Below are 12,995 nucleotides of genomic sequence, written 5' to 3'. Positions count from 1 at the left end.
TGCTCTACTAAGTACTGAAGATGCTTGTCATGAAGGGGTTGAATAATTTTGAGACTGCAGTAGTCATTAAAAGTAGCATTTTGTGTTGAATTTGGATAAAACCCCTTGTAATATTAGTTTCATTGAACTACTTAAACAGTTCTTGTGTAATTTGTTTATTGCAAACAGCTGAGAAATTGTATATTTTGCCAATAAACCTAATGTGCAATGGGGGTTGAATAATTTTGCTTGCCGGACAACATCGAAGCATTGCAGTACATGGCTGCTGTGTCTGTATTGTCCTTGTCACACTCGAATGCTGAAGTCGAGAGATTATTCAGCCAGATGAGTGTGGTAAAAAGCAAACTTAGAAATCGGATGTCCTTGCAGACCCTTAACTCCATCCTGTATGTCCGATATGGTCTGAAGCTGTCTAGTGAGGCTTGCTATGAGCACAAGCTGCCTGATAATGTTTTGCAGCTTTTTGGCACATCAGCTGCTTACTCATTTAAGTCAGCTCCCTCAGTATTCTTTCTGTGTACCAGCACAGCATGTGTGTGTGGAGGGGGGTCTGAAAAAAACTCAACAACGAACCTGAATTAGGGCCAGACTAGTTACCATCATTTTCTCACATTGCCATTGACAGTTTTTTCTATTGTCTCTTTTTGGTCCATTTAGATTGTTAATGTTGTCAAGTTAAAACCGTCTATACAAAAAAATGTTACGGCAAAAAAATGTCATGTCTTACTATGACTTGTTGTAGGCTCCTAAGTGGAGCATAAGGTTAGAAACTAAACCAAACTTAAGAAAACCAAACAAAAAAAAACCTAAGTAACTCTGCCAGAGTGTCTCTTTTGGGTCACTTTGCCGGTCCAAAGCCCAGATAAAGGAGGAAGGTTGGACGTAGAGCTAGCAATTCCACCCCACATAACAGTCTTTTGATTAAACTTTTAACATTTAACAATACAGGACAAAAAATGTATTTATGTAATGTGGGTCTAGACAAAACATTAAACTCATGAAGTTATTTTGAGAAGTGATGGCCTATTTCAATGGCAAAAAAATAAAAAATAAATTGAATCAACAGAAGAAAGCTCATTTGTAGTTCTAAACATATTTAGGGTGTTTTTTACTCACTTTTTGTTTCTCCCACAACGTTATTCCTCTCTCCTACAGCGTCCATTACAATTATGCAAATTAGGCGATGACATCTGTACCAAGCCATAGTCCAGTTCTAACTTATGCACTGGAACAGGCAACACAGTCAAACCCATTCCCTGCATCAGAATTTAATCTCCAGTGTCAGTCAATGGCCTTTTGGAACATAGGCCATTGATGAATTGTTTCCACCCTCGTCTGTCTTGAGCCATCCTCTCCAGCTGTTTCCACGTCAGCCCCTTCTTCTTGAATTCCTGCTCTGTGCTCCTTCTCCAGGTGTTTTTGGGTCGTCCTCTACCCCGTTTGCCTTGTGGGTTCCATGTTATTGCTGTTGTGTTTCTTCGTAGTGTGTGTCCAATCCAGCTCCATTTTCTCCTTAATAGATGTATATCTACTGTTTCTTGTTTTGTGCATTCCCACAGGTTGATGTTGCTAATTGTGTTTGGCCAGAAGACTCCAAGGATGCGTCTTAGGCAGTGGTTTATGAAGGTTTGCAGTTTGTTCGTGATGTTAGTGGTGGTTCTCCAGGTTTCGGAGCATTGAGCAGCACGGTTTTAACGTTGGAGTTGAAGATTTGAAGCTTCGTCTTGAGGGAGATTTTTTTACTTTTCCAAATTTTGTTTAAGATGTTGAATGTTGTTCTTGCTTTCCCAATTCTTGTCTTCACGTCCTCCTCTGTCCCACCATCAACAGCTATCACACTTCCCAGGTAGGTGAATTTGTCAAGATCTTCCAGCGTCTGGTCCCTGATGGTTATTGGGTCCATGTTCTTGGTGTTTATCCGCATTACTTTGGTTTTTGGTCCATTTATTTTGAATCCAAGTCCAGCTGCAGTTTTTCCTAGCAGTTTGGATTTATCCTGCATCTGTTGGTGGCTATGGGAGAGTAGTGCAATGTCATCCGCAAAGTCGAGGTCCTCCAGATGTTCTGTCAGACTCCACTGGATGCCCGTCCTTTTATTGAGGGTTGATTGTACCATGATCCAGTCAATGCACAGAAGGAAGAGGAAAGGGGAAAGCAGGCAGCTCTGTTTCACGCCGGTGAGCACTTTGAATTTTTCTTGTGCGCATCCCTGGAAGAGTACGTTGCATTGCATGTCCCAGTACATGTTCTTAATGATGTTGATATACTTTGGGGGGATTCCATAGTGTGCCATGAGTTTCCATAGCATTTCACGGTCTACACCGTCAAATGCCTTTTCAAAGTCTATGAAATTGACATAAACAGGTGTTTGCCATTCTATGGACTGCTCAATAATGATCCTGAGGCTAGCAATTTGGTCGCTGCATGATCTTTCATTCCTGAAACCAGCTTGGTTTTCTCTCAGTTCATCATCAACCCCCTTACGCAGTCTCTCCAAGATGATGCGGCTGAACACTTTGCCTGGTGTTGATAGCAACATGATCCCTCGGTAGCTGTTGCAATCCCTGAGGTTTCCTTTCTTTGGTATGACAGAAATGAGCCCGTCCTTCCAGTCTGTTGGTATGTTTCCTTCTTCAATCCATATGGTCTTTATTAGCTGGTGGAGCATGGTGGTTGAGGTGTCGAGATCCGCTTGTAGAGCCTCTGATGGGATGTCATCTGGCCCTGCTGCTTTGCCACGTCGCAATGTGTCAGTGTGCTGATAAAAAGGCAGCACAGAGCTCAGAATATATGAATCAAAAGCCCCAGTATCTCTCAGGATTTTCACTGGCACCTTTACACTACTGCCCACTAAAGACACTTGACCATCAGATACAAAAGTAGAAAAATATGATTTCTCTCGGGTATGCTCTAGTGCAGGCTTCACCTGTTCACATGGAGCATCAACACAGCAAGGAATAGCACAGTGAGAGTTAACACATTGTAAAAACCCAGGACTTAGTGTTCTGACAGGAGCAGTCAGTGCAACGGGCCTCACATGTCCCCGACCAGATCCACCTTTAACCCCTGATTTAATAGGACATTCGGCTTTTCAATGTCCCCTTCCTTTACAATAATTACACACTTTATTCGGATCAAACTGCAGCTGAGAGCACAGGGACCTCTGGTTTATAAGGACGCGGGCTGCCTCCCTCCTGCCAGCGTTTACCCGCCGTGCGGAAGTTGCGCTTGTCCCCCCGGAAGCCAGCATCATATGGAGCCCTGTACTCACTGTACCCGCGGTGCGTCAGCACGTACTCATCGGCCAGAGCAGTGGTCTCAGTCGCGGTCTTTACTTTCCGCTCATTTAAATACATAGCTATCTGAGAGGGTACAGTATTTTTTAATTGCTCCAGAACGATTAAATTACACAAATCCAAAGGGAGTCCGCCCTTCAGCCTAACCGGGACAGAACAGCAGCAACTTACGACCGTATACAGGCTCACTCAGGCTAAATGCCACCAGGAAACACCCAGCACAGCAACACAGAGACTCACCCTCAATAAACTACGGCACACACGCTTTACAGAAACAAGTCAACTCATAACAGCGTCATTTCACTTAACGGAACATCTCCCACACAACCGAACTACGCCACTCATTCACAAAAACACGAGGCGCACAGCTGACTTGGCATGTGACGTCACACATTACCTGATCACCAGTCTCTTTCACAAAAATCGCTGTCTCCGCCAATCAAGCCATTCATAAACGCGGAAGACAATGCGTGCAACGGACGAGCACCGATTTGTCAAAACCCGGCTCAAAGATTGTGACAAGGAGGGAGATGACAGAGTGGACTGTTGCGTTTACAGATATTTATTGAACAAAATACATTATAATCAACAACACAACGTGTGTCCATGAACAAAACAGAAAAGGATGCTGCAGTCGGGAGTCAGGGAGAGCCAACCTCGTCCCACATAGAGCGCAAGAGCCAGACACGAATAGGGCCAGGCTTTTTAAAGGGCAGAGCACACCTGGCCCAGGTGTGCTCTGATTAACTCAGGGGAAAAGAAGAACAGGGACACCTAGTGTCCAGGTGAGGGTGGAGGGGGTCGTCACACATTGTCAGACATAAAAAAGTTTGACATTTCGGCTGTTATCAGGTGAGAGGAGCCACACTGCCTGCGTGAGCCATGCTGCTCTTCCATGAAAGTCGAGGTCTCGTCTATTTTCTCTGCGTACCACTTTATTCAAAGTACTAGTATTGATTGTTCATGTCTTAATATGTGTGACTTCAGAGAAAACTGAGCTTTTCTGCTACACCTTAAAACAGAACTTACTGAATTTGCCAGTCGTGTTTTAAATAAGTGAACATGAAGCATTTGCTTGTCTCATACAAAAACAAGTAGAAATGTACACTACCGTTCAAAAGTTTGGGGTCACTTATAAATTTCCTTATTTTTCAAAGAAAAGCACTGTTTTTTTCAATGAAGATAACATTAAATTAATCAGAAATACACTCTATACATTGTTAATGTGGTAAATGACTATTCTAGGTGGAAACGTCTGGTTTTTAATGAAATATCTACATAGGTGTATAGAGGCCCATTTCCAGCAACTATCACTCCAGTGTTCTAATGGTACATTGTGTTTGCTAATCGCCTTAGAAGACTAATGGATGATTAGAAAACCCTTGAAAACCCTTGTGCAATTATGTTAGCACAGCTGAAAACTGTTTTGCTGGTGAGAGAAGCTATAAAACTGGCCTTCCTTTGAGCTAGTTGAGTATCTGGAGCATCACATTTGTGGGTTCGATTATACTCTCAAAATGGCCAGAAAAAGAGAACTTTCATGTGAAACTCGCCAGTCTATTCTTGTTCTGAGAAATGAAGGCTATTCCATGCGAGAAATTGCGAAGAAACTGAAAATTTCCTACAACGGTGTGTACTACTCCGTTCAGAGAACAGCACAAACGGGCTCTAACCAGAGTAGAAAGAGAAGTGGGAGGCCCCGGTGCACAACTCAGCAAGAAGACAAGTATATTAGAGTCTCTAGTTTGAGAAATAGACGCCTCACAGGTCCTCAACTGGCAGCTTCTTTAAATGGTACCCGCAAAACGCCAGTGTCAACGTCTACAGTGAAGAGGCGACTCCGGGATGCTGGCCTTCTAGGCAGAGTGGCAAAGAAAAAGCCATATCTGAGACTGGCCAATAAAAAGAAAAGATTGATATGGGCAAAAGAACACAGACATTGGACAGAGGAAGATTGGAAAAAAGTGTTATGGACAGACGAATCAAAGTTTGAGGTGTTTGGATCACACAGAAGAACATTTGTGAGACGCAGAACAGGTGAAAAGATGCTGGAAGAGTGCCTGACACCATCTGTCAAGCATGGTGGAGGTAATGTGATGGTCTGGGGCTGCTTTGGTGCTGGTAAAGTGGGAGATTTGTACAAGGTAAAAGGGATTTTAAATAAGGAAGGCTATCACTCCATTTTGCAACGCCATGCCATACCCTGTGGACAGAGCTTGATTGGAGCCAATTTCCTCCTACAACAGGACAATAACCCAAAGCACACCTCCAAATTATGCAAGAACTATTTAGGGAAGAAGCAGGCAGCTGGTATGCTGTCTGTAATGGAGTGGCCAGCGCAGTCACCAGATCTCAACCCCATTGAGCTGTTGTGGGAGCAGCTTGACTGTATGGTACGCAAGAAGTGCCCATCAAGCCAATCCAACTTGTGGGAGGGGCTTCAGGAAGCGTGGGGTGACATTTCTACAGATTACCTCAACAAATTAACAGCTAGAATGCCAAAGGTCTGCAATGCTGTAATTGCTGCAAATGGAGCATTCTTTGACGAAAGCAAAGTTTGAAGAACAAAATTAATATTTCAAATAAAAATCATTATTTCTAACCTTGTCAATGTCTTGACTATATTTTCTATTCATTTTGCAACTCATTTGATAAATAAAAGTGTGAGTTTTCATGGAAAAATCGAAATTGTCTGGGTGACCCCAAACCTTTGAACGGTAGTGTAACTCTAGTACTGTCAGTCAGTTAGAAAATGAGGCTCACCACTTCTTTCTTTTGCTGATGCAATGTTATGTTTAAGACAAATGCATTTACTGAGAAACTAGGCCTTCATACTGAATAGTTTTGAAGCCCCCTTGGAGTATTCACGTATTTTTGATGTTTTTACCTCTGAGAATTTCTTGTTAATATTGCAAAGGTATTGTGAGACCAAAAAGGCAAAACACACAATAGGCTGATAGAATGCACACATTTCAACAGGAGCATCCAATGGATCAGCTGGACTGTTACTTCTTTTCCTATTCTATTCCCCATTAATGCTTACTGTTTTATCTATAATGTATGGGTTCCTTGTCCTGTCAATTGTTAATCACATTTGGAGGTTGAAATCTAACAGTCAGTATTTAAGTTTTACAAAGAAAAAAACAATTTATTTAAATGTAAATGTGACAGTGTGACAGTCCACTAAAGAGGTGGTCTCAGTCTGAATATCAGGAGCAAACAACTTGCACAGGAAGACAAAAGTGACCAAAATAGGGCATCAATCACAATAAACATTTTAGGTTAATTTCTATATTTTCTGCCCTTGTTAGATTTTTTTCTGATAAGAACAGAGAGTAGACTGATTCAAATCACACACAAAATAAACCCACATATTTTGCCTTTTGTTCTCTACAGTAAAATAATAGCTTTCACCTTCCACCAAAGTTGAACACCATTCAGTGTATTTGAGGAAAGAGTTAATTTTAGTTGAACTTGTGTTGTGTCAGCCTGGAGGTAAATCAGCATATAAGGGTGTGTCAGTGTTGTTGGCATCTGCACAGGAGAGTGTGGCCGCACTCTTGGTGTTTTGGCCCTGTCAGGCACCTGTCTATGCAGAAAATAATAATAACTTTTATTTACATAACCCTGTACATCTGAAATTTTACTCTTTACATTATAATTTTTTGTAGTTTTCCTTACCCTTGTTGAGGGTTAAGGGCAGAGGATATCACACCTTGTTAAAGCCCTATGAGAAAATTGTGATTTGTGAATATGGGCTATACAAATAAAATTTGATTGATTGATTGATTGATAATAAAAACCTTTACACATCCCCTTTGACACACTTCACTGTAATAGGCAAGGGGAAGTAGCACTTCAGTGCTTAATGTGAAATGAAATATAACCTTTTAATAATGCAGTGACTGTGAGGCCCGGTCTTCATAGCATTATGTCTGGAGGATGAAAACAGGTTGTTCTTGCCCAATGTTCTGCATTTTCAAACGGGCTAAAAGATGCATGAATGGCTGATATGGTTGTCCTGCTTCTGTACTGGTCTTCTGGCTAGGAGTGTGTACTTGAGACTGTACGTGTCTGAGTACATGCCTGTGTGTGTGTAGCTGGTTGGTGGCAGGGCTGAGCAGGACCAGCTGGCTGGCTGTACAGGGCACCACAGTGCCCTCTGACCCCAAGCTGGTGGGGGATCTGGGCCAACAGGGCACAGCCATAAATCCATGGACACAGAGCATGTGGAGGCATTCAGGAGGCAAACACATCACCTGCTGCCTGCTGGCACATCACCTCCCTCACTGCCCTCCTCCACCGCAGTGCCTTTGCTCTCTGTCAAGTGCAAATTGTGCCAATGGAAATAGAGAGTAGCACATTGGTTTTATAAAACAGACAGTTTTAAACAGTAAAGGTAACAGGTCAGGTTGTCAGGTAGTGCCATTTTTTAACATTATCCTCCATCCAATATCTGCCACTTATTTGAATTTAGGTCACAGTGGCAGCAGGTCAGACCAGGTTGTCCAGACTTCTTCCTCCCCACCAGCCCCTCCTGGGGGGTCCCAGAGGCATTCCCAGGTCACTTGAGATATAAAGTTTGTCTAGCGTGTTTGGGTCTACCCCGTGGTCTCTTGCCAGTTGAAGTTGCCTGGAAAAGGCATCCATGAGGCATCCTGATCACATACATAGAACCCCTCAACTGCCTCCTTTCAACACGAGGGAGAAGTGGCTCTACTCCTAGCTCCCTACGTGTCTGATCACCTTTCTGTGAGTCCAGCCACTTTACACAACAAACCTGTTCACAACCTCATTCTTTCAGTCACAGGGTTAGAACATAGATTGACTGTTAAATATAGGCTTAATTCTCTGGCTCAGCTCACTCTTTACCAATCCATTCCAGTCCCACGCCTGCTGACGCCACACCAATCTAGCTGTCAATCTCACGCTCCAATTTCCTGTCACTTGTAAACAAGACTCCCTCACTTGGGGCAAAATCTCGCCTCCAAATCAATGGAAGCAATCCACCATTTTGCAGCACAGAACCATGACTTGGACATGGCAGATAATTTCCTGACAACCACCCTGTTGTCCCTGATTCTCACCATGCAGAACATTGACACTTGTCTAAAAACCCTCGAAAATGCTGCTGCCTCTGCTTCGTGCCCAGCGAACATCAGTGTTGCCTCCTCGGTGCAACCAGCCAGTCAGAGGTTCACTCAGCCGGCCTATCTCCGGCTGTATGTGGGCCACACACTCTACAGTCTTCTCATATTTCCACACGGCTCAGATTGGAAATATTACAAGGCAAAGCCATTAACCAATCAGCCTCATTCTGTGTCCCCCGAGTGTGATAAAGCATCCGCATCTAAACAGAGACTTGTCGATCGGCCAGTTCCTTATGGCTTCAGCATTTACCGTGACACAATCTGCTCCGTCTATTCCGAAAGAACTTGACGCTATCTGGCATTAATCGGCGATCTAAATCTGAGATACAGTATCAGTATCACAAAGACTTTTCCAGCAAAGCTGCACAGTATAGTGCAATTCAATACACACCTGAATTGGTCCGAATTAGACACCGAATTACTTGCGATGATCGCTGGAGGCTCTCAAACCACCTCTCTGGTCCCTTCGCAAGCGCAAATAGTCTCATTCCACCAGAGTCACTCTCTCTAATTACGCCTCGGCCGATAATGCAAATACATGAATAAAGCATTAAATCAATAAAGCAGGTCAAGGAGCTTGGCTTTCTAAAGCAGACATAACCGATGCTTTCATAATCATCTCATACATCTTTCGCAGTGCATTCTGTTCGGCATCAGGTGGGAATCAAAGTTTATTTTGTGGGTCGCCTGACTTTGGGCGTAGGAGCAGCCCGAGCATTTTAACCAACTGTCAGAGATGCTCTGTTCCTGAGAGTTCCAGCTGTTGTTCATCTGTTGGATGATTTCCTCCTGATAGATTCCCCTCAGCTCAGCTGAGGTGTGTCCCTCTCCAACTTAAACTCCCTGTCCGAGTCAGACGACGTGACATCACAGAATCCTCCCGTGCAGTTAAAAATATCACAAAGCAGCAGTTTTCATATAAATATGAAAAATAATGGGTATAAGTGGCTCAAGATAACTTTCTAGCTCTAGCATGTTTGCACGAGGGCACAAGGGCACACGGCCATTTCGGCTACTCTCAGTGAGCACCATGCTAATGTCCGACACACAGCATCAAGTTCCTTTGTTTTTTTGACAGATTACCAACCTGAAATACATGAGAGTATAGTGAATGTCAATGTTGTTAAAACGTTGAATCGTCTCTCCTGATTGTTGAGGGTTAAGGACAGAGGATGTTGCACCTTGTTAAGCCCTTTGAGACAAATTGTGATTTTTGAAGCTGTCAGCTACTGATAAGTTTAAATACGACCTCATCCTCACTGATCCCTGCTCAGCTACACTGCCACTAATGCCCTGCTGCCGGCAACTTGCCTCTACCACCCCAGCCTCCACCTTTTAGCACTGAGTTCATACATGGTCGTGGTAAACGATATTCATCTTGAACAAATGTACCTTGCCTGCTACGCCCATTGGGGGGTTCTGCACATGTTCCCTGTTTTATCTTAGCATGCTGCTTGGCTAATCCAGGGAACATCCAAAGAATGGAGCCATCCGCACCAAGCATAACTGTATTCCTATTGTGCAATAAATGGGTAAATCATGACAAAGTGTTCCTGACTGAACTTCAGTTGTATTGGATTTGGCTGCTGAAACTCCAAAAGTGTTTTGTGGACTCAAACACTTCAATCACCCCTCCATTGGCATAGTGGTGAGTAGATAATGAGTGAATTTAAATTTGTGGGTGAACTATCCCTTTAATGGCAGTAAGGCATTCTGTTAAGATGTAGCAATCAAAAGCATCAGCACACATCAATGAATAATTTGTAATCTTAAGGACAGCGGTTTCGTTACTTTGTCCTTGGAGTTGTCATCGAACTTGGGTTAGTACCACATTTTTCAAGGATGTTGGATATGAACAGGGCTTTTGAAGTGGGCCTATCTGTGGGAGTGATTGATCATGATTTGGCTGTTTAAGTAAAGGTTGAATCCTAGCTTTCTTAAAATAATCAGGGACACAGCCAAGAGAAGGAGAGCAATTAATCATTTCAAGAAGGCTAGAGCCAATAATAAATCAACCAATCAATCAAATTTTATTTGTATAGCCCATATTCACAAATCACAATTTGTCTCATAGGGCTTAATAGAAGAAAATAAAAACAACCCCAGGTTTCTCTTCAGCACTGCAGCCAGGCTGCATATTGCTATTTATCCCTAAATAGCAATATCTTTATGAATTTCTTTAATGATAAAATTCTAACTATTAGAAATAAAATCAACCATCTCCTGCCCTCAATTGGCATTAATACCCTATCAAGAACAGAAATCTCAGAAACTGCTGAGAATCTTACCAATTATTTAAACAGCTTCTCTCTGATCACCCTTGATCAGCTGACCAAAATAATCTCATGTTCTAAACCAACAACTTGTATCTTAGATCCCATTCCTACAAAATTACTTACAGAAATGCTGCCCCTAATTGATAGTACGTTACTGAACACAATAAATCTCTCATTATCATCAGGATATGTACCACAGTCCTTTAAACTAGCTGTAATCAAACCCCTTCTCAAAAAAAACACCCTTGACCTGGAGGTTTTAGCCAATTACAGACCGATATCTAACCTCCCCTTCCTGTCTAAAATCCTTGAAAAAGTTGTAGCCAATCAGCTGTGTGAGTTTCTCCAGGAAAGTAATGTATATGAAGACTTTCAGTCAGGGTTTAGAGCCAATCACAGCACGGAGACAGCCTTGGCAAAAGTCACTAATAACCTTCTAATAGCTTCAGATCAGGGATTTGTGTCTGTCCTCGTGCTGTTAGATCTTAGTGCAGCATTTGACACTATTGACGATCAAATTTTATTACAGAGACTAGAACAGTTAATTAGCATTAAAGGAACCGCCCTAAACTGGTTTAAATCATATTTTTAGATTGATTTCAATTCGTGCAAATTAATGATGAGTCATCTGCGCGCACCAAAGTTAACCACGGTGTTCCACAGGGCTCTGTGCTCGGCCCAATTTTATTCTCATTATATATGCTTCCACTAGGAAACATTATCAGAACACACAATTTCCATTGCTATGCGGATGATACCCACAGTTATACTTGTCAATAAAACCTGAACAATGTAATCAATTAACTAACTTCCAAGCATGTCTCAAGGACATAAAAACCTGGATGACCCGCAATTTTCTCTTATTAAACTCAGATAAAACAGAGGTTCTAATACTTGGCCCTAAACACCTGCGCCAGACGACATTGCCCTTGCTTCCAATGAAACAGTCAGGAACTTGGGAGTGATCTTCGATCCTGATTTGTCCTTTAATTCTCACTTAAAACAAATTTCTAGGACCGCCTTCTTCCACTTGCATAATATCTCATAAATCAGACATGTCCTTTCTCAAAAAGATGCAGAAAAACTAGTCCACGCCTTTGTTACATCCAGACTTGATTATTGTAATTCCTTATTATCAGGCTCCCGCAGTAAGCCCTTACAGACTCTGTAGCTTGTCCAAAATGCTGCAGTACGTGTCCTGACAAGAACCAGGAAAAGAGACCACATTTCTCCAGTATTAGCTTCACTACACTGGCTTCCGGTTAAATCTAGAATAGAATTTAAAATTCTCCTCCTCACCTTCAAGGCCCTTAATAATATGGCACCATTATACATCAAAGAGCTGATAGTACCTTATCAACCCACTAGAGTGCTGCGCTCCCAGAATTCAGGCTTACTTGTCGTCCCTAAAGTCTCTAAAAGTAGAGTAGGAGCCAGAGCTTTCAGCTATCAAGCTCCTCTCTCCTGTGGAATCATCTCCCACTTTCAGGTCGGGAGGCAGACACCATCTGTACGTTTAAGAGTAGGCTTAAAACCTTCCTTTACGACAAAGCTTATAGTTAGAGCCGGTCCAGGCTTGTCTTGGACCTGCTCTTAGTTATGCTGCTATAGGTCTAGAAGGTCGGGGGACACATGACACTCGGAGCTTCTCTTTCCAGCTTCTCCTTCCTCTTCTCAATCGCTATCACAGGGCCGCGGCTGCGGCCACATCGTGGATTATGATGGTGTATCGCGTATCAGAGATCGTGATCGTAATGGTGGATCCTGTATCGTGTTGGTATCTGATAATGGTGGTGGACCACGATCGAGGTGGCAGCTGAACGTGGACTATGATTACAACAAGGCTGCTTGATATATAATATTTCTCCTCAGATACTCGACCATTACTGACAATACTCCATCCATTCATTGACCTTCAGTTATGCTTCAAAATGTTTACCCTTATCAATGCTGCTAAAACCTTTATCTTGATGATGTTCTCCTTTACACTTGACATCTATTGCACTTCTGTCCGTCCTGGGAGAGGGATCCCTCACATGTGGCTCTCTCTGAGGTTTCTACGTTCTTTTTACCCTGTTAAAAGGGTTTTTAGTAGTTTTTCCTTACTCTTGTTGAGGGTTAAGGGCAGAGGATGTCGCACCCTGTTAAAGCCCTATGAGACAAATTGTGATTTGTGAATATGGGCTATACAAATAAAATTTGATTGATTGATTGATTGACATGTCTGATTTTTGAGTAAGTGGAAGAAGGCGGTCCTAAAAATTTGTTTTAAG

General features: G+C 42.6%; 1 long non-coding RNA gene across 1 annotated transcript; it reads left to right on the top strand.

Moving 5' to 3' along the window:
* Positions 1-324: 324 nt before the first annotated feature.
* Positions 325-11,906, top strand: LOC117777359. Its single transcript, XR_004616588.1, has 3 exons — positions 325-504; positions 6,748-6,753; positions 11,894-11,906. It is a non-coding gene; the product is annotated as an uncharacterized LOC117777359 (long non-coding RNA).
* The last annotated feature ends 1,089 nt before the right edge of the window (positions 11,907-12,995 follow it).

Source organism: Hippoglossus hippoglossus, chromosome 16 (assembly GCF_009819705.1).
Source record: "Hippoglossus hippoglossus isolate fHipHip1 chromosome 16, fHipHip1.pri, whole genome shotgun sequence".
Taxonomy (NCBI): domain Eukaryota; kingdom Metazoa; phylum Chordata; class Actinopteri; order Pleuronectiformes; family Pleuronectidae; genus Hippoglossus; species Hippoglossus hippoglossus.
This window is presented reverse-complemented; position numbering and strand designations above follow the sequence as displayed.